The sequence below is a fragment of the Cupressus sempervirens genome, chromosome 4 (assembly GCF_028749045.1).
Source record: "Cupressus sempervirens isolate cs-2001-9-10 chromosome 4, ASM2874904v1, whole genome shotgun sequence".
NCBI classification, from domain to species: domain Eukaryota; kingdom Viridiplantae; phylum Streptophyta; class Pinopsida; order Cupressales; family Cupressaceae; genus Cupressus; species Cupressus sempervirens.
Window position 1 is genome coordinate 889217365 of NC_143121.1, and position 24147 is coordinate 889241511.

The following is a 24147-nucleotide window of genomic DNA, read 5'->3' on the forward strand; positions in this document are numbered from 1 at the left end:
TTTAATTTCTTTCTCAAAATTCAATAGAAAACTATTATCATTTAACAACATTTATATCATAGTTTAGTTTGCAACTTGAAAACCTAGTTTGCTATGGATTGAATATACTAAGTTTTTGTGATGATTAGTTATTTTTCATTTTTTTCTTTCTTTTCTAATCTTTGTGGAACTATCTATAAATATTAACCTAGTGAAATAAAAATACAAGCTCACTAGCCTATTCACTACCAAGATCAGTGTTTGTTCAATAAACATGTCAGTATTTAATTTACCATTGTGGGATATTCACAGATGTTGAGGACCTTGAAGGGAATCTAATGTAAAATGTAAATACTAGAGTAAGATTCCTCAATATGGAGATTTATATTTTTAAGATCTTGCACCGGGCGAGCAAGTTTAAGCCTAACTAGGAGTAAGACTAGTAATAGTAAATTAATACTTGTAGGGATGGATTGAGAAAGATAACTAAAGGTCATGGCTATATTGTTCGAGGTGTTGTGAGGTGTGGATTTTGGGTAGGAGTTAGTGAATTCCTTTGATTGAGATTGAATCAAGAAACCAAGAATTAGTCTTAAACCTTAGTAACTAGGTTCTGTCTACAGTGGGTCTTATATGGACATAGTGTGGGGCCGAAACCATACAAATATCAAGGTTATTCCAAAATGGTATCAGAATGCTAGATTAGTTCTAGGGATCATTTGTCAAGTTTTTTATTAGCTTTTGGAAAGGTGTGTCTGGAGGCATAATTGAGTCTTAAGGCTACTATCCTAAAATATAGGAATCTAAGAGATTGGTAAGAAAAGTAAGGTAAGAATGTGCAAGAAGACCCTAAAAAAGGATAAAATAGTAGAGAATGGAGTCCTATGTCCTTGTAAAGTACTTGGCATGGAAATTGAGAGGTGTGTGCATAGAACATACCCAAGTGAGTTCTAGGTGTTTGATTGGGTCTCAACTTGGTAGAGAGGTCTTAGATAGGAGAAGGAAATTGAGTTGATTCTCCTTAAAAGTGGAGTTATAGAAAGAAGCCCAAGGGCTTAGAGTGAAGTCTTAGTAAATATTCTTAGTGACTCAATTTGAAATATCTCCCTATCATTTCTCTTCTTTTAATTCTTTATTAGGACTTTCTTCTTTAATAGAAAAAAATCCAATTTTATCATTTCAATCATAACTTTCTAGGAAAATTTACCATCTTAAAATAAAATTCATCATCTTCATTAGGAAAGAGGCAATATTTTGTAATCTTAGAATTATAAGGTTTTAAAGGTTTTGTCTTCTTTACTCTCTTGGGACATGCATATGAAAAATGAGCAAATTCTTTGTATGTTTGGCAAGAAAAAGCTTTCCTACCTTCAATTTCCCTCTTTATGAGTAATGCATGGCCTTCATCAATCTTCTTGTCCTCTTCAAGCTTAGTTTTACATTCTCTACCACAATTTCCACTTATGCTCCCACTTCTTTTTAATATAGCTTTGTCTTTATGTATAGTAGTTCTAAAAGTAGTCTCTATTTTGGTTACTCATTATTTCTACTTCAATCTCCATTCAAAAAGTTTCAACATTCCAAGTAGTGACTCTTTGTTAACGTTATGTGTAACAAGAATAATTTATTCAATTGATAATACCTTGTTCTCATAATTAGTTGTCAAAGCCTTCAAATTATTGTAGACAATATAATATTCAGTATGAACCCCATCACAAATATTTTTGCAAAAAGAGGGGTAAAAATTTATTAAGACAGAAAGGAATACAACAAGGAGAGCTCAACAAGGAGCTCGATCCTGAGCAACAAGATCATCAAATTCTTGCACCATCTCAAAGGACAATTGCCCCCTATCCCTAATATTCCAACCCGAATCATGACTAGAAGCCCATTTGGGTAAACAATCAGCAGGTCTATTCCATTCTCGCAGAATATACTTGAACCTAATGAACTAAAAAGAGGAAGAGAAGAAAAGAATCTGCTTAATGACAGTGGCCAGTGGCCAACTAACATCCTCAAGCTCTTGCGAAGAAAGCATGTTCACCACCACTTGGGAATCAGACTCACAAATAATCTTACTCCATCCCCTCAAGCAACATTGTTCCACAGCATATAAAATAGCCTGAGCTTCCATGAGATTGTTAGTATAATCACCCTTATGAATTGAGAAGAAAAATTTAACATTCCCAGAACTACAACGAGCCACTCCGCCAATACCAGCCGGACCAGGATTCCCACGAGAAGAACCATCACTGTTAATTTTCAAAACTCCACAGGGAGGAGGAGTCCAGTGCCCATCCCGATTAACCCGACCCTTCCTCTGATGGTGAAGCTGCCTAGACATAGAAGGAAACCTATGAGCCGCAACCCCATCCTGCAGATGAAAATTGAGGCGATTACAAATAGCAAGATCAACCGGATCCATACCCCCATCAAGCTCACACTTCACAAGAATAGTTTCCTGGAGAGAATGTGATATTTTCCACCAAAGATGCAAAACACCAAGCCGAACATCTTGGAATATGCGATGATTCCTCTCCAACCAGATATGCCAAAGCATGAAAGATGGGCCAGCAATCCAAGCAGCATGGAGAGAAGAAGACTTGGAGGGAACACTACCCAAGGGAGCCCAGAACTTAGGCAAAGAGGAAGCATGCCGACAAGAGCAACCCCAAGCGCTCCACCAAAGGTGCCATATCTGAGTAGAATAGGAGCAATGGAAGAACAGATGGGAGACAGACTCCTCTCCATTACCACACAAAACACAAGAAGAGGGGCCCTGAAATCCACGTTTACAAAGATTATCCTAGGTAAGACAACGGTTGTGAGCCACTAGCCACATGAAAAAATTGCACTTGGACCAAGAAACTTTATTCTAGACTTGCTTCCACCAAGGGACCTCAGCATCCCCAAATAATTGTCTAGTTATCTCCTGATACCCAGCAGAGACATGATATTTACCAGACAAGGTACCGCCCCAAGCCAATACATCTGGACCAAGCAAAGAGGAACACTCTCTAGAGGCTGGAATTTGAGAAAGCTCCTGACGATCCATGTCTGTACCTCCAGGAGGCCAATCAGAGGAATGCTTCCATCTATAACCAACAACAGGTCCCAATTGATAAGGAGTCTTGTAATAAGCCACTTTATCCCATCCAGCGGCCAGAAAAGAGTCACAAAGAGGCTGAAGATGAGGGTATATGGATAAAATGGAAGGGAATCCATCACAAGCATCAGACCAAAACAAAACCTGAGAGCCTCCTTTACATATCTAGAACAGACCCCTCTTCACCAACATCGCACCTGTCTTCAAAGTATGCCAAACCATTGAGCCACAACCTTCAAGAGGAAGTGCAGAAACAGAGCAAGGATCAGCACCATGAAAATATTTATGAGTGATAATACGAGCCCAAATTTGATGTTGTCCAGAGCACCATCGCCAATAAAGTTTAGTAGCCAAAGCTTGTCTACTCAATAGAGTAGAATGAAGACCTAGACCACCCTCCTTTTTAGGCCTACAAATAGTTGCCCAATTAACCAAGCTCCATTTAGTACTACGCAAATTACCACTCCAAAGGAATTGTCGAGAAAGAGCATCAAACTCCTTGAGAAAGTAAATAGGTGCAGCATGAACCATGCTTCTATAAGTAGGAAGAGCTTGGATAACAACTTGAAGAAGAGTAACCCGGGCAGCAGTAGAAAGTCATCTATGAGTCCAATGATTTACCTTATCCTGAAGCTTGGTAATCAAATTTTGCGTGGAAAAATCTCAATTATCTTACCAAAATATCTTCTAATTGATTCATCTTCCTACATCTTAGCACTATCAAACATATCTTTTCAATTAAGAAGCTTAGATTTCTTTATAGATACTTCATGTTCAAAAGACTTTGCAACTTAATCCAAATTTTATCTGCAAGTTGTAAGATTTTTACCTCAACATATTTTGATTCTAGAATCTAGATGATAGAAATTCTTTTCTGGCATACACGTTGTACATGAATAGATCTTTTCCAGGTCTTGAGTACACAAATCAAACACTATTTCATTTATCACTTTTGTGTTTTCCCTTGTGAACATCCAATAGTCAACTCCCATGCATAAGAAGCGAGTCCACATTTTCTCATTCTGATTGTCATAGTTCTCTCCATCAAATTTTGGACTTTCCTTCTTAAATATTGCCATGGATCTACTTAAGTTGTTAAAATTTATCTTCAAGTATCCAAGCCTCTAATACCAATTATTAGAAAGTAAAGTCCAACAACACAATGCAAGGGTGGTGAATTAGTTATTTCCTTAAACATGTTAAATTACTTTTATCAAATTTGAAACATATAACCAATATATACAACAACCTTAAGATAACAACCATGCATAATAACCCAAGATTTTCTAGCTAGTTCCAAATCCTTTATCAGAGGGAAAACCCCAGTGACAATGATGCCTACAAGATGATGTCCTAATATAAAAGTTCCTTATGAAGGATAAGACTTTAGCTGGAGACAATTACATGTAGTCCCTTTCCAGAGATTTTGAATCCCCACTATAAGATTCCAACCCTAATAAGAGATGCTTCAACCCTCTTATAAGATGATAAGAAGTCACCTTCAAAGCCACTATCCAAATTTCTTCAAAACTATCTTGACATAAAAAAATTCAAGACAATATATCCAAGAGTGAATTGACTAATATAAGAACTTATCTTACCAATACAATTCCTTTGAATTTCGTAACACATCATCGACATCATTCTATGCTCTGATCAAAATGAATTTGCATTTAAAGCTCGCATAAATATATAATTAAATAATGAGCCAATTATAACCAAGGAAAATATCAGTCCTTTGTACCAACTCCTAAGATAATTAATCGAGTCAGCCTTAAGGCTTGCCCAATGTACAATGAATACTATACAACCTGAAAAAGATATTAAATTATATATGTTACATTACAAATATAACTTCCAAAAATGATATAACCAAAGGTAGACCTATAGAGAATAATCCAAAAGTTATCATTCACAAGTCTTCACAAAATTCTCACTAATTATGTTACCTCAAACCTATCACCACAAATATGTCTTCAACAAAAATCCAATCCCTGTGAACAAGCTTTAAGCTCACTAAATAGATACAACTCAATTAACAATACATTGTTCCCTACACACTATCCTGCAATAAGTCTTTTGTAAAACTATCATAAGTAACTAAAAACTTCATATTACTTTCCACAAACATAAGAACATCATAAATAGATATCTAACAACACTGCTAATCTTTTAGAGTACAATTTTGCATTCTCTAACCATGTTGACAGAAACTCTTTCTACAACTCTGATTGTTCCATCCAAAAAAATGATGTGTTTACCAAAAACAAGACAAACCAATTCATGAATAGAACCCATCGCACTCAATTATCTCTCCAAAAATACCAACAAATTCCTCAAAAGTATAGTTTCAGCATTCATGCGAACAATTCGACCACAAATATTCTTTACAAAGAAAGAAACTATCCACATAAGCTTTTCTTCGTCGTGGGTTCCATGCTAGCACATATACTAATAAATTTATTTTAAAACTAAAAATTTCGATCATTATAAAAGTTAATTTGAACATGTCCATTCTCTTGTCATGTCGCTATAGCTGGTCTCCTCAAATTTTCTATACATGAAATTCTGCGAGGGTTATGGAAAAATATTGAATCCTTTCAGTTGCCTTTCCTCCTCACAATTTGTTCTTTCATGAACGCTCCTATCGTGAGCGCTTTGCAAAAAGATCTTCATACAAATGGCTTCATAGAGGATGACTCTACATCATTTTAGGCACTCTAGCAACTTCTACTCCGAGGCAAAAGAACTTCAATGCACAAATTTCACCAATGTGGAATATAAATGGCGCAACTTAATCTGTGACATACAATCAAAGGGAATAGATATTTGAGCAGTTACAAGATTGTAATGTATTACACCAATAAACAAAGCCATCACAATAAAATATAACCAATATAATGATAAAATCAATCACTTGTACACCAAGAGTTCTCATGTATTTTTCCATGTATGAAAAAAGACGAAATTAGTTTAAATTTTAGAAGATTTGACAATTCAAATTAGATCCACTTCTAATATGATATCAATTGATGACATCTATGAAACTAATTTCATTTTAAATTTACATCAATATTTTTTGTGATGTAATAAATTGAATGAATTGAGCCAAGAGCTTACAATATAATGAGGTCTTGGGTTTGAGTCTACTAGAGCTTAACACAGAATAATAATTAATCTTGACAAATAATAGTAAAATAATAAATAATCTAAGCTTTGGTCCATTACCTCTCAAAAAATAAGAATAAATTGAATGTATTAAAATGTACATTTTTAAAACAGAGATTAATTTTTGTACTAAATGTTTGCAATATAGATCAATACAAATATAGAAAAATTAATAAGTTTATAATTATTTAGAATAGTGAATATTTAAAGAAAATAGCCTTTCAACTTATGTTTATCAACTCTTTATGGCAATTGTGATGTTCCCAAAAAAAAAAAGTAGGAAAAAGAATACAATAGATGCTCAAGTAATCCTACCTTAAGAAAAATTAAAAGATATAATATTCACATATGAAATAAGTTATTCAAATAACCAGAGTAATGACGATTTCAAATACAATTAATAAATATAATTGTTGCTCATTGATTCTATAAACAAAAAAATTAATTCAACATTGTCATTATTTAGGGTACCACTAAATGTCACACATTAAGGATGAAAGTTAAGCTTGGAAAACATAAGTCAACTCTAACTATTTAACACATTTAGCCAGGAAATCAAACCTTAGTATGTGATGTTTAAGTCATTTGTATTAGTTGGAGCAACATTGTGACATTGTAACAAAATAAATATATTTTTTGATGAATAGTCATTTTTTATAAATAATAAAGTTACATATTCACAAAAAAGCTGCAAGCCTAAACTTAGCCACTAAAAAACATTTAAAGCCCTCAGACGGTAAGAGCACAGTCATCCCAGGAAGGAGGATCACAATCTTCAGAACCCCATACATCAATAGGATTAATGGGTGGCTTCATCAGCATCATCAATAAAATTATATTTTAGGGGAATTTCCTTTAAGTACTCTCAGCTTCGGCATGCTTTCATCAGATTTGAAATAAAATTACTTAGAACCATATGGCTTAGAATGTTTTAAGAGAGACAGGTTCTATCTTGCCACTGTCGGATGGCTGACCTTAGCAAGGAACGGCCAATCGCCTGCCGACGGATCCAGAATCTGATCCAATCTCTCACATTTCAGAGCATTTTCAACCTCTTCAACCAGTAGCGGCACAGCCAGTTTCCCGGTGAGCAGCTGAAGAATGATGATTCCCAGGCTGTAAACATCGGATTTCGTAGAATATTTGCCGGTCGCGAAGTACTCTGGATCCATGCAACAGAGAGTGCCTTTTGGCTCCGACTCAGTGTGTAAATCACGGGACAGAGGACGAGCTTATCTTGCTCACACAATTCTCATCATGGAGTATATTTTGGGGTTTCAAATCGCGGTGGACGATTGGATCGGGTGTAAAACTGTACAGAAACTGCAAAGCGGAGCATACTTGGGCGGCGATGCGAAATCTGGCGTACCAGGGAAGAGGCCGACGGGTTCTTCTGGAGCTTAGATGATCCGCCAGGCACCCGTTGGACATATACTCATACAATATACATCCTCCCTCGAAACAGGCGCCAACAACTCTCACCAAATGTGGGTGCCGTGCTTCTCGTAGAATATTGATCTACAAATACAAGTTTCTGAGGAACTTGAAATGGAAATACAAATCCGCTGTCATTTGTTCTATTCATTCTCATTCCAGATCTTATGTTTCATCTATGTGAGCATTTATACTGATAAGTGTCTATATGTTCCATTCATTCTTATGAAAGATCTATTCATGTGAACCACTACTTATGAAACATGAGTAACTCAAGAGCTACACAATTAAATGACTATAGCAAAGTAAAGAAGAAAATAAATAAAAATATAGATTTGATCTTTTGAACCAAATAAATTATTACATTTTATCTATTTATATAAAAATATTTGAAAAATAAAAATGAAAAAGAAAAGCATATCTTTTTGCACAATTATGTTAGCTTTTATGAAAAATGATATTTATTCAAGATATCTGTAATTCAATAGTAGTGTAAAATTCTATAGTTAAGCATGCCTAGTGAGACCCAGTTTCACCTCTACTAACATCACCTTGATTTAATGAATGCTAATCCATTCATAAGTTTGTGTAACTGAAAACTACAATTTAACTTCTTGTAAAGAACAATTATGATATTTTAACAATTATATATTTAACAAAATTACAAATTTAAAAATTAGAAAAATTACAATTCCAAAAAAAATCCAACTGTTTGTGGATTTCGATATACTACAGATATATACCTCGCGTTCGAACTCTTGCTGGCCCTGTAAACTGTTCTCCCTGAGAATTTTAACTGCAACGGTTCTCTGCCCTATTTCGCCTTTGTAAACGACGCCGTAGCCTCCTTCCCCGAGTTTTAAATGCTCAGAAGTTTGATGTTGCGGTTTTGACATGATCGTCAAAGGTGTACTCCCTGAATTCATGATTATAAAATGACGAGGGGTTGACGGTTTTGACCGGCGCCCTTGAAAGCAACCGATTTTCAAGATGTTTAATTTGGGCTTCTTTGTCAATCATCGCTTCAAACTTTTGCTGCGCTTCTCGCAGTTCATGGATTGCTTCGTTTCTTTCACATGAGATTTTTCTTATCCTTTCCGCCACTGACTTGACACTTTCTTCAACCTCGCTTTTTCGCCTGCGTAACTCTTTGCATCTCTCTTCAGCAAGACTTAGGAACAACACTATCTCTTCTTTCTCTTTGACCGTTTCTACAATAGCGGATTCCAGCTCTGTAACCTGATAAATATTGTTTGGGAAAGTTTAAAGTTTTTTCAATCAATGTTTGAGATTACACTATCCACTACCAAAATAGAATAGAAGAAAGAAACATTTCAATCACACACTTTATGATCTATCGTAACTTCTTCTATTTCCTAAAACATTTTGATACGAAGAACACTTGCACAAGTAAATATAAAGGCAGTATATTTGCAATAGTGTCTAAAGTGTTAAAAAGAGCACGTACTCTGTAATTCGCTTTAACCTTGGCTGCTTCTGCTTCTTTGCGTTTGGCGATCTCCTTTCGCGATACTGCTTCCGCCTTCTCAGCCACTCTCAAGGCCTGCCCGAGCTGCTCCTTCAAGCTCTCAACATCCTACATTAAAATCCTGCGTTATTCAGTTGCTACGAAGATCACAAATGAGCATATTTAGTTATGTTTATAATCATTACTCATTTATTGGGAGGAAATATGTCATCCTTAAAAGGTATAAATTAAGGAAGAAATTAAGCTTGAAAAAATAAGTCAACTTTGACTATTTCACAGTTTTAGAGGAACCTCTTAAACATCACATATTAAGGCTTGATTCTTAGGCTAAAAGTGCTGACTTATTTTTCCGAACTTAATTTCTTCCTTACCCTATGATGTTTAAGGGTAGCCCACTTTTAGCATAGAAATTAATCCATTGTGTGTGATGTTTAAATGTCCAAAAGAAATACCTGATTTACATGGTGTCCAGCTAGGGCAGTTCCTGTTGGAAATGAGAATGGAGTAACTGAGAGGGAGAGGGGGTGAATCAGTTACCACAAAAACATTTCACAGTCTCTTAGATGTCTAAAAGCTTGTTCTTAGTTACAAATTACTGAAACTTGATAATGCAGCAAATAATAATAATTATTAAGAATTGATAACCAAAAAAAATTCAGCAATCATGAACACTAGAGACACTAGATTTAACGTGAAAACTCAATATGGAAAAAACCACCAATGTAACTAGTTACTGTTTTTCACTCTTCTGAAGTGAGCCCTGTTAGGAGCCAACCCTGTTAAAGATTACAAAACACACTGTTAGGTGACCCTGTCAGAGAATTTAATCACCCTGTTAGGAGTGGCCTTGCTAGAGGTCTTTAGAACAATTCAACTGAACTGTCATCTTGTTAGAGGATTTATAGAATGGTTGTTAAACCAACTCTATTAAGAGATTTTGAGTTCACTGTTACAATGGTTAGAAAGCAACAATGAAGTGATCTGATACAATATGCAACTTATCTTTGCTGATTACAAATCTCTATTTATCCTTGACCGAATCCTTGCTGATCAAATACAACTTTTCAGCTCCTTCAACGCATCTGATCCTTCATCAGACTTTTTTGAACATTCATCTTTTTATTTCACACTATAATGCACCTTCATAATTTTTGCACTTCTTTCTTTGATTTACAACTTGAGTGACCATATATACCTTTCAAATTATCTTAGTCGGCTCAAATCACTAACCAATAATCAAACAAATACAATAGTCGGCTAGAAATATTTAAAATTACAAACTAACAAATCCCTTTACTAGCTGACCTTGCTCGGTTAATACTATTCAGAAAATAATTCTTGTGTTAACCGATTGAGCTCGGTTAATACAGCGAACTCCGTGACAACCCTTCAATTGCCGGGAGAACTCGGTAAGTACTGATTTTTCATAGATGACCGAGTGAGCTCGGTGGAAACTGTTTTTGCCAAATTCCTTTGTTGATCGAGTGATCTCGGTTAACACTGTCTACCTCATTTTCTTCGATAGCCGAGTGAGCTCAGTTAACACTTGTCTGCCTTATTTTCTTTGATGACCGAGTAAGCTCAGTTAATACTATCTGCTTCATTTTTTTCGATGACCGAGTGAGCTCGGTTGACACTATCTGCCTCATTTTCTTCGATGACCGAGTGAGCTCAGTTGATACTGACTGCTTCATTTTCTTCAATGACCGAGTGAGCTCAGTTAGCTGAGATTAATAACTGATATGACATTTGTGTGACATTAAGGACAACATTATCCAACAATCTCTGTAAGGAAACTTGGCAATAAAGAATATAACTGTTTCCACATAACCCGTAATAGATCTGAAATAAGCACAGAATTAAAATCCACATGCAAGAGAATAGACAACATACTCACAAAATTGTGACACAAGATATACCCTGGAAAACCCTCATTGAGGGAAAAAACCCAGCCTCCAAAAGCATCCATCATCATGTATTATTCAGCAAAAATACTATTGCCATACAACCATGGAAGCCTTCATGGCCGTAGCCACAACCGAGAAAACTATGTGAACAAGCATGAATCCACACATCCCATGCCATGCTTTCAACCTTCACAAATGCTCCCTTGGCTAACCTGTCAAGCCTTGTCCCGCTCAACTCTTTCCTTTTGTCTTCTCCTTGTCACACACACTCTCTCTCTCTCTCTCTACAACAACTACCCTTGTGGCTGCTTATATAGTAGCAAGTCCCACAAAACCACCAAGTGGTATTACATAAACCATGTGCTAAAACCATGTGCTACCTAACCCACTGACCCCACATTTAATATTGAGCATTTAATTCTTTTCCCTAATATTAAATAATTACATGAAATATTTTCACAATGTTACAATACAACTCATCAAAAATATTCGATGGGAATCTTTACATGTTGCACGTCCATCTAGGTACAACATTACATAATAAAAATAAAATAATAAAATAACAATATTATGTAATGTGTGCAACACCCATTATCTCAACAATCTCCCACTTGTTGTATACATTGCATAGGGTCAATCCGTAGCCACATAAATGAACAAGGGAACAATCCCTCCTAGCACATCCACCATCATGGATCAAAATACACCAAGTGCTCCATCCAAAGAGAAAGCCACCCAACCTGTTGCAATAGAAGATCATAAAATCCTGTACCAACTAAAATTTCAAGCACAAAAACCTGATCCAAAGGTAATCACATGTATCCGTAGTTGTCAAAATATCCATAGCTGAAATAGCACCCACAGCAAAGTGCCAAACCCATCCAACTATCCATACCTCAAAGGTATAACAAGTGAATCTCATATCACCAACATATCCAATCTGCAACCTGCAATCACAAGCCTCAAGAGCAATACCTGCCACATATATACCAAGAAGCTCCTACTGCAAAAGATAATGTCAAATCTATAACCAATCCACTCAACACATCTCAAAGAAGTGAATCCATGTAGCATCAAGGACATCCACAATACATAAACTGATATCCTGCAAGAACAACTCTCATAACAAGTCTCCAATGCTCTCCCAAGTTCACCACAACCAACAGAGGAAAGAGATAAAGTAATAACCATGTCATCTCATACATGAGCACAAACCAGTGATCACAATCTCCAACCAATCTCAAATCCAATGTAGTCAAAACTGAACATCCAGGAAGATAACCAAGACTAGAGAAACCATGCAAATCATAACCTGTATCATGTCCTTGTACACACACCTCTAGATGTAAACTGTGCAAGTATGATCTCCTCCATAAAACCCCAACAAGAAGCCTCAACAACACCCAAACCATACCATATAGCTAATCATGGATGTAAGCCTCTCACAAGAAGATCAAACTCAATAAAAACCATTCCTAAACCAAGAAATAACCATTCCTAATCTAAGGAATATGCCCAATATAAAACCATCTCCCAAACTCAACCAGCATAACAACATATGCACATGGAGATAACCAATGCTAAACCATCTCTCAAATGAACCCTCCAGAACTAACTCATGTACCATAGCTCAAGATCCATATCCATGAAAGATAAGCATAAATATAATGCAACTGAGAGAATCAATGGGCTATACCTCTCAAGTAGCAAACCGCTGAGTAGACCAAGAGTGGGGAATGAGAATGCTCATCAAGATACCCAAGTCTCCAACCAAGACTCATCTAAGAACAATCTCCTCTCAAGTCCATATCAGGTGACTGCCCCTCGGACTTCCTGCTGAAACCATCAACTGTCCCAACAAATACTTCTCTAATCTAAGAGAAATCAGCATCACCACCGTCTCTAAGTATCCATGAGCACCTGTAACCAATCAATCCATGCCAACTCCAAATGTAACATAGCAATATCATGAAGTATCCAGCTTATGATTAGTGTACTCAATACCAAGAAACTAAACCAAAATCAATGTCAAAGTTCCAACCATGGCCTCAGGAACATAAACATGACAACATGATCTTACCATCTCAACCAAAGAGATAACATGCTCCATATGAACATACCATAACATGTCACAACTCTAAACGCGTATCAGGAGTATACCATGACATAATAATGAAACCATCCTCACACCAAGGATAACATGCCAAATTAAAGCATAAACCACACCTTTGCCAAGAACCCTGTGAGTCCTCAAGATGCAACCATCTTCACACACCATGAAGAAAACCATCTCCACATACTAGGAAGAACCATCTCCACACACCATGAAGATAACCAAGAACTCCATGAGTCCTCAAGATCTAACCATCTTCAAACACCATGAAGATAACAAGTGCACCATGCAAATGTCAAAGACGCTTCTGCAGCAACAGGATCTAAGACAAACCTCCAACATCTGCAAACACTCAATAAATATATCAATGCCAACAACTCCCACTCAACCATGGTACCAAGTCACCTATGGCATCATAAAATCCATCCTCTCCAAACCAAGAAGATATAAACCAAACCAGGAACTAATCCTGCACTGTCACCCCATCACTGTCACAAGCTCCCACTAAACCATGTATCCAAGCTATCCATGACATCATGATGAAAAAAAACCATCCTCTAACCATGAGAATCAACCAAGGCATCAAACTATCAAAGAACTCAAAGTGCACATCATGAGCTCCTCAAAAAGAAAACAAATAACCATGATCCTCAACCAAGAAGATATACCACCATAACTGAATCAAAAATCCAAGCTAATGAACATCAAGGATGTACCTGTATAACCAATCATGTCATGCCAAAATCCATGGCACCATGATCACATCCATGAACCGAGTATCTGGCTCTCAATATGTCCAACCTGTCAGCATAAAATAGTCAACCACAATCCTCCACCATGACTGTACCTGGTAACAACATCTCATCCCTTCTACATGAAGAAAGAATCAGAAAATCATGTGACTCGGGGCATAGACAACCCAAATCCAAGCCACCAATCTAAATATGCATCAATAATAAAAGATCAATGGGCAAAGACAACCCATAACCAAGCTATAAATGCAACCTGTAAGTATAGACCGCTTACAACACTACACAACTTGTAGACCCAACAAGTCATCATGCATATCCAAACTAAACACTGATAACCATATCATCATGAGACCAAACTAAAATATGAATTGAGTATACAATGACATCAAATCTTAAATCTCCAATGCCATAAACTCACAATGTTACCATAGTCAAAATATGTCTATAAAATGTTCAAATCAATATATCACCAAATAAATCATGCCAAACCTGCACCAAATCTGAACCAATGTGTAGAGCTCTCCAAGAGCTTTCTGTTGACTACTTGAAGTCCAAAATCTGACTCCGTATGCCCAAGTTATGCCCTAATCCGTGCTCAAAATAAATAACATCTAACTTTAGGGCTCTTAAAACCTGAAAAAAATTTTAAATCACAAAACCAAACCTACACCATGTTGTAGTGCTCTGAATTAGCTTTCCAACGCCTATAAGAACTCTGAAATCCAATATTCTGAGAGAAAGTTATTGTCGTTTTACTAAGACAGTCTTTTTACCATTTTCACTGCGATTTTTCATTTTTAATTTTTTTCAGTGACTAAAATTTCGACGGGATTAAATTTGACGGCCATCACGAGCTGAAATCAAAAAACTCTTTCATTTCCTCTGAACATGGCCAATTTAGGGCATATTATATATCAAATTTTATGGAAATGTCGTCCAGGTCTGTTTTTACCTAAGAGGTCATTTTTGCATGCTACCCCCTAAAACCCTCATTTAAATGAAACATCCGAAAAACTCTTTTGTCCAACAATTTCCCATGCCCAAATCTTTTAACATCCCATCATAACAGCAAATCCAAAACCCTCAGATCTGCAATAAATCATTCATATATCTTGCCCTTTTTTATCCTCTCATGCATTCCCATGGATTTATTCTAGGGTTACAATAATATACCATAGCTCTGATACCACTTGTAAGGAAACTTGGCAATAAAGAATATAACTGTTTCCACATAACCCGTAATAGATCTGAAATAAGCACAGAATTAAAATTCACATGCAAGAGAATAGACAACATACTCACAAAATTGTGACACAAGATATACCCTGGAAAACCCTCATTGAGGGAAAAAACCCAGCCTCCAAAAGCATCCATCATCATGTATTATTCAGCAAAAATACTATTGCCATACAACCATGGAAGCCTTCATGGCCGTAGCCACAACCGAGAAAACTATGTGAACAAGCATGAATCCACACATCCCATGCCATGCTTTCAACCTTCACAAATGCTCCCTTGGCTAACCTGTCAAGCCTTGTCCCGCTCAACTCTTGCCTTTTGTCTTCTCCTTGTCACTCTCTCTCTCTCTCTCTCTCTCTCTCTCTCTCTCTCTCTCTACAACAACTACCCTTGTGGCTGCTTATATAGTAGCAAGTCCCACAAAACCACCAAATGGTATTACATAAACCATGTGCTAAAACCATGTGCTACCTAACCCACTGACCCCACATTTAATATTGGGCATTTAATTCTTTTCCCTAATATTAAATAATTACATGAAATATTTTCACAATGTTACAATACAACTCATCAAAAATATTTCATGGGAATTTTTACATGTTGCACGTCCATCTAGGTACAACATTACATAATAAAAATAAAATAATAAAATAACAATATTATGCAATGTGTGCAACACCCATTATCTCAACAATCTCCCTCTTTGGCATTGATGGCAACACAACATGTCATAACAGAATGAAATTTTGAAATAAGTCCAATAAGATAACAGACTTCTCCCTCTTTTAATAGTCTCCCTCTTTTAAGGAACTTCATAGCAGATTTTTTTTCAAATTTCACAAATTTTAGAAGGATATGACATATATGACAGTAGATCTCTCCCTCTTTGACAACACATGCCAAAGATAACAGAAGTAAAGTGAATTGCAATGTACCTTTAGTACTAATTCATATGCAAGGATTTCTGATTAAACTGCATCAACAGATAGATCTTCAATCTTATATGCGTTGATGCATCACTAAAACTTATTTTAGTGAACTTCAGATAGGGGAATGACTCCTAACTTACCTCTAAGATACAAAAATGTATCCTTAGATAAGGGCTTTGTGAATATATCAGCAATTTGTTCTTTTGTCTGAACATATTCCAATCTGATCTCCTTGTCTTGCACCAATTCTCTGACAAAATGATATTTGATTGCAATATGCTTGGTCTTGGAATGCATCACTGGATTCTTGAATATGTTGATTGCACTAGTACTGTCACAGAACATAACAACTGGTTCTTTGATTTCCATCTTCATTCCTTGTAATAACTACTTAAACCAAACAATGTTGGAACAGTTTACTGCTGCAGCAACATACTCTGCCTCTGTTGTAGATTGAGATGTACAATTTTGCTTTTTGCTTGTCCAAGAAACCAATCTCTTTCAAGGAAAGAATGCTCCTCCACTTGTGCTTTTTCTGTCATCAAGATTCCCTGCCCAATTAGCATCAGTAAAAACTTTCAAATCCAAATTACCTCCAAATTTGTACCATAGTCCATAATCTTCAGTTCCTTTCAAATATCTCATTATTCTCTTGATTGCCATTAGGTGAATTTCTCTTGGTTTTGCTGAAAATCTTGCAACAATACCAACTGCAAGAGCAATATCTGACCTGGTATCAACTACATACTGCAACTTTCCAATCATAGATCTATACAATGTTTAATCTACTTCTTTGGATTCATCATCTTTGGTAAGTTTCAATCCAGTACACATAGGAGTTCCAACAGGTTTGCAGTCCTTCATACTAAACTTTTTCAATATCTCCTTGATGTATTTTGATTGAGTAATGAAGATGCTATTCTTATTTTGTTGAATTTGAAGACCAACAAAGAATTTTATTTCACCAAACATAGACATTTCAAATTCCTTATTCATTTGTTCTAAAAATTCTTTGCAAAGATCATCATTCCCTATGAAAACAATATCATCTACAAATATTTCTGTCAAGACAATCTTATTATCTGGTCCTTCCTTTATATACAAGCTACTATTATCATTAGTTCTTTGAAAACCGATTTGAATAAGATAGTTATGCAATCTTTCATACCATGCTCTAGGAGCTTGTTTCAGACCATACAATGCCTTGTGTAATTTGCAAACCATGTTTCTTTTATCTGGATCAACAAAACCTTCAGGTTGTTCAAGGTAGACCTCTTCATTCAGTATTCCATTGAGGAATGTTGACTTGACATCCATCTGATAAACTTTGAATCCTTTGTGAGCAGCATATGCAAGTAAGGTTCTGACTCCTTCCAATCTGGCAATAGGAGCAATAGTTTCCCCATAATCTATCCTTCTTCTTGAGAGTATCATTTGCATACCAATTTGGCTTTGTTTCTGGATACCTTACCATCTTCAGTCAACTTGTTTCTGAATACCCACTTGGTTCCAATTATATTCTTATCTTTAGGCCTGGGTACAAGAGTCCATGTCTTGTTCTTCTCTATCTATTCTATTTCCTCATTCATTGCCTCAATCCAACTATCATTTGCCAAGGCATCTTTAATACTTCTCGGTTCAAAATCAGCAAGTAAACAAGTATTTTTTGAATTACATCTTGTCAGGGTTCCTTTAGATTTGTCTCCAATGATCTGATCTGGTGTATGATGTCTTCTGACATATTTGGCTAATACAAGTTCTTTACCTCTTGAATGAGTTTCATTGATATCTGCTTGTTCTTCAATTTCATGTTCAGGCTGTTCTGGCTTGGTTGCTTTAGACTCGGTAGATACTTGCTCGGTAGTGTCTAAATGTTGTTATGGCTCGGTTTGAACTATTTGCAACTTGGTTACTGAAGACTCAGGAGTTGAGGATTCTTGAGTGAACGGTATACTTGGTATGGTATTTGGTTCAATGTAAACAAATCTCTTGTAGTCTTCATATATCTTTTTACTTTCTTCTTCTGATTTGTCTGCAAACTCATCGACTTTCACATGTGCACTTTCTATGACTTTGTGAGTGGATAGATTTAAACATCTATATGCTTTGCTTTTGCAAGAATATCCCAAAAATATTCCTTCATCACCTTTTACATCAAATTTTCCTTTTCTAGATTCTTTCAAAATATAACATTTGCTTCCAAATACTTTCAGATAACTTACATTTGGTTTGTAGCCATACCATAATTCATAGGGAATCTTGAATGAGTCCTTCTTCAACTGTACTCAATTTAAGGTATGAACTGTAGTGCTGATGGCTTTCTTCCAGTATTTGATAGCAATGTTTTTTCTATCATCAGGGTTCTTGCACAATCCATAATAGATCTATTTCTTCTTTCAGCTATTCCATTTTGTTCTGGAGTTCTTGGTGCTGAAACCTGTCTTTTAATACCTTTTTCAATGCAGAAGCTATTGAATTCATGTGAAATGAATTCACCACCTCTGTCTGACCTTAAACATTTTAGCCTTTTCCCTGTTTCTTTATCTACTCTTGCCAAATACCATTTGAATTTCTCAAATGCTTCTGATTTATTCCTTAGATACATGACAGTCATCATTCTTGAATAGTCATCAACAAAAAGAATGAAAAACTTTTCTCCAGTATAGCTTTCTATTCCAATGGGTCCTCATAAATCAGTATGCACAATTTCTAATATATCTTCAGACTGATAATTTTTATCTTTAAAACTAGTCTTTCCCATTTTACCAATCTGACAATTCTTGCATAGACCAACCTCAGGTTTCTTAATGTTAGGAATGCCTCTTACTTTCTTGAATTTGCTTATTTTTACCAAATTATCAAAATTGACATGGCACAACCTTTTATGCCATAACCAACTCTCTTCAATTTGAGCAATAAAACATGAGCATTTACCAAGTTCTAGATAGAACAAGTTACCTTTAGTTTGGGTGCCAGATCCTATCAATTTTCCTTGCTCATTCAACAATCTTGCCTTTCCATGCATGAATTCCACCTTGAATCTAGTATTTAGTAACTGTGCAACACTTAGCAAATTATATTTGAGACCTTCAACCCAATAGGCATTATTACATATAAGTTCTTTGGATAGACGGATTCTTCATCTTCCTTTTATGAAATGAGGTTCATTATTACCAAACCTTACACTACCACCATCATAGTCTTCAAACTAATCAAACTTAGTTTTATCACCAGTCATATGATGTGAGAAACCACTGTCTATAATCCATGTATCATTCTTACTTATATGAGAGATAAGAGCCATTTTATCTTTCTCATCACTATCAGAGTCATATTTAACAGCAATATAAACAATTTCATCCTCACTATTATCAGAATCCTTAGAATTTTCAGCCATGAAACATGATTTCTTACCTTTGTTCTTGGATGATTTAAAGTCTTTCTTGCCATTCCATTTGTGATCTTTCTTTTCATCATTGTTTTGCTTGTTTGAGCACCTTGCTGCAATATGACCAATTTCATCACAAGAAAAAGAAGCTAGAGGAACTTTACCTTTGTATTTTCCTTTGCCTCTAGAATATTTCCTTGCTAGTAGGGCTTCAATCACTTCGAGATCACTGTCTGAACTTTGGCTTGATTCATTTTCACTTTCTGACTGTGATTCTATCTTCTTTTTGTTTTTCTCTTTGAGTGAGAGCTTGGCTTGAAATGCTGATTCAATGTTTTTGGAGGCTGGAACATAGTTGTCAAAGTTATCTAGTTCAAATGCAGTTAGTCTTCTGACTATGGCCTCAAGATTTATCTTATGATTTGCTTCACACCTTCTTTCCTGAATTGTAGAGACTCTGATTGCATAAACGAGAAGCAAGGTTCTGAGAACTTTGCTTACAATTGTTTCTCCTTTGATGTCACCTCTAGCTGCCCTAATTGCACTTACACATGCTTTAACTCTTTCAACATACTTTGCAATGTTTTCATCCTCTTTCATCCTCATTTGATCAAATTGTCCCCTTAGACTTTCTTCTTTTGCTCTTCTTACATTATCATCTCCTCCATAGATCTCTTTTAGCTTGTTCCACATGTCAAAGGCAGTTTTGCAGTCCTTAATGTCGTCAAATTCTTCATAGCTGAGAGCAGATGCTATGTCTATCATCATATTGTTGTGAGTCTTCTTTTCAGCAATATCATTAACTGACAATGTGCCAGAAGGTTCTTCATGTTCTTCTTCAAGGTATTTCACTCTTGTATCACCAATAGTAGCCAGATGAAGTTTCATCAATCCTTGCCATGCTGAGAAGTTATCTCTGTTAAGTTTTGGAATTTCTCTTTTGTAAGACATCTTGATCTTTGGCTTAGAACCTTGAAATCTTTTCCTGCAAGCACCAAAAGTTCTGATACCAATTGTTGGAAATGAGAATGGAGTAACTGAGAGGGGGAGGGGGTGAATCAGTTACCACAAAAACATTTCACAGTCCCTTAGATGTCTAAAAGCTTGTTCTTAGTTACAAATTACTAAAACTTGATAATGCAGCAAATAATTATTATTATTAAGAACTGATAACCAAAAACAATTCAGCAATCATGAACACTAAAGACACCAGATTTAACATGGAAAACCAATATGGGAAAAACCACCAATGTAACTAGTTACTATTTTTCACTCTTCTGAAGTGAGCCCTATTAGGAGCCAACCTTGTTAAAGGTTACAAAACACACTGTTAGGTGTGACCCTGTTAGAGGATTTAATCACCCTGTTAGGAGTGGCCTTGCTAGAGGTCTTTAGAACAATTCAACTGAACTATCACCTTGTTAGAAGATTTATAGAATGGCTGTTAAACCAACTCTGTTAAGAGATTTTGAGTTCACTATTACAATAGTTAGAAAGCAACAATGAAGTGATCTAATACAATATATAACTTATCTTTGCTGATTACAGATCTCTATTTATCCTTGACCGAATCCTTACTGATCAAATACAACTTTTCAGCTCCTTCAACAAATCTGATCCTTCATCAAACATTTCTGAACATTAGCCTTTTTATTTCACACTATAATGCACCTTCATAATTTTTTCACTTCTTTCTTTGATTTACAACTTGAGTGACCATATATACCTTTCAGATTATCTTAGTCGGCTCAAATCACTGACCAATAATCAAACAAATACAATAATCGGCTAGAAATAATTAAAATTAAAAACTAACAAATCCCTTTACTGGCTGACCTTGCTCGGTTAATACTGTTTAGAAAATAATTCCTGTGTTAACCGACTAAGCTCGGTTAATACAGCGAACTCTGTGACAACCCTTCAATTGCCAGGAGAACTCGGTAAGTACTGAGTTTCCATAGATGACCGAGTGAGCTCGGTGGAAACTATTTTTGCCAAATTCCTTTGTTGACTGAGTGATCTCGGTTAACACTGTCTGCCTCATTTTCTTCGATAGCCGAGTGAGATCGGTCAACACTTGTCTGCCTTATTTTCCTTGATGACCGAGTAAGCTCGGTTAATACTATCTGCTTCATTTTCTTCGATGACCGAGTGAGCTCGGTTGACACTATCTGCCTCATTTTCTTCAATGACCGAGTGAGCTCGGTTGATACTGACTGCTTCATTTTCTTTGATGACTGAGTGAGCTCGGTTAGCTGAGATTAATAACTGATATGACATTTGTGTGACATTAAGGACAACATTATCCAACAGTTCCAGGAAAGTAAATTCATCAAAAAGAATTTTTGACATACTGTCTTCCCATTGCGAATCAGATGAATCACCATCAATCTTGAATGTTGTAATCTCTAAATCATTCCCTTCTTCTGATAAGGAAGATGTGCTATCTCTTTTCACCCAATCCAATTTTGGTGGCAATGAAACTGATCTGTTATTATTCTCCATGTCAGAACATAGCCACCAAAGCACACAAAGGACAGTCCAAACTCTTAATCTCCTTCTTCGACACTGCATGAAATTAGCAAACATCCACCAAAACATATCACACACTAAGGATGAAATTAAGTTTGGAAAAAAAAAAACTCAACTTTGACCATTTAGCACTTTTAACCTAGAAATGAAGTTTAGTATATGATGTTTAAGTCATCAGAAAAAAAAAGTAATGATTGTAAGCTTCCACATATTTGAAAAAGATACATGAATTATACTGCAACCATTAATTTTTCTACACCGACTATCATCTACTGGCAGACAGCCTTGGCCTACGAAAGACAAGTTCGTCTTTATAAACAATTGAGATGTCACATGACTTCATGGCATGCTTTAGGACATATTCTTCTTTGCCTCATGTTGACATCCATATCCTCCTATAAAATTATCTTTTAAAAAGGCTTACAACCATAAAGAAAAGAAATTTAATCATCAACTACCCCGATTTCCTATTATTCATATGGTTTGTTATTTCTATTTTTAAATTCTAAGAAGTACAAAATTTGATAATCGTTGAAGAATGGTGTGAATACTAAAGAAATGCACAATCTAATTCAAAACTAAACAAACAAGAAATATGTCCAATCTAATTTAAAATAAACAAATAAGAAATATGTCTTCCTTCATCCATCTCCACCACTAGTGCATGTTTTTGATGTGGTGAAAAGATTTATGTGGTATCGGAGTAGAGGTCATCGGTTTTGTCCCTCAAGCCCTTTCACCCTTTGCCTGCTTAGGCCTGGATTATGAACATGGTATGTAGTAGGTGCAAACCCCACATGTTAAATGGTTGTATCCCTCTACTGATGTGGGTGTTTATGCTGGTTCTCACTTTTGTCCTTGTGCCTCTTTTTAGTAGTTGGTTTAGTTGTTTGTTGGAGAGCTATTTGTGGTCTAAAAGTTTGAGTCGTATTAAGCTTTTTGTAACAAATAAGAAATATGAAAATATGGGAGACGAGAATAATGTACAAGATTAGTAAGTTTTGTACCTAGATATGGCACTACCCGCTAAAGTTGTGCCCATGACAAGCTTCCTTACGTTCTTCTCTGAGATCACTTCAACGATCCCTTTGGCAACATCATCCTTCTCCACAAACAAAGGAACTGCTCTGACCTGTTGCACAGTGCATTCTGGGAATTCTGCACCGCTTTTAATGCCATTTTTTTTTATATAGATACTCCAACTGCAATTGAATCATTGCTTACCCTTAAGCTGTTATATGATTATGATCAACGAAAAATGACTCAAGATATTAAACCCTGATAAAAACTAATTATTTTGCAAGGGGAGGCGGAAAATGAACCTGCGCTCTTGTGCAAATATCGAAGTATTTCTTCATGCAAGTGTTGAACTCCTCGTCTTTAACCTTTTGATGGGCTTTAACAACTCATAATTAGGGCTTCTTCTCCTTCTTTGGTACTCATGTCTTGCAGCGCCCATTTAACAGCACTCATACGGCGACATATATTTCTTCCCCTGCAGGATTTATGATTTCTTCCATTTTTGCCATCTTAGAGAGCCACCCTTAAACATAGTACATTAAGGAGAAATTAAACTTTCAACAAATAAATCAATTTTGACTAATTAATACTTTTTAGTTTAGAAATCAAACCTTAGCATATAATGATTAAGCCATCCGCTCTTACAGTAGATATTAAAGATAAATTGAAAGAAAACACAGCAACAAAAAGTTTGATTTGCAGGAAGTTTAGAGTAATCGGCGATTATAAGAATGTCTGGATTGCACCTGTTATTTTGGTCGGTTTGATGGTTGCCAAAGATAACACAACAATTCAGGGATTCCTGGATTTCTTGGCTCCAACATAACTTATGACTTTTGAGACATTTTGTTTTAAAAATGATAAACGTTAGAATTTACCTGGATGGGTGTTATTGATGCCTGGCATTTTCCTCATTATTTTGGCCTTTTCAACACTTACATCATAGTCGAATGATCTAGGTACTTCGACTTTTGGCGGATGGATGTGTTATGTGATTTCACGGCGGTTTTCCTACTATTATATTTTATTGAACAGTTTAATGAGAGATTATAATTGACATAACCATCATATCTTCTGCTAAATTAAATACC

The 24147-nt window shown here is 35.9% G+C and overlaps 1 pseudogene; it reads right to left on the reverse strand.

Moving 5' to 3' along the window:
• Nucleotides 1–6982: 6982 nt before the first annotated feature.
• LOC149564250 (U-box domain-containing protein 33-like) lies at nucleotides 6983–23556 on the reverse strand (annotated as a pseudogene).
• Nucleotides 23557–24147: the final 591 nt, after the last annotated feature.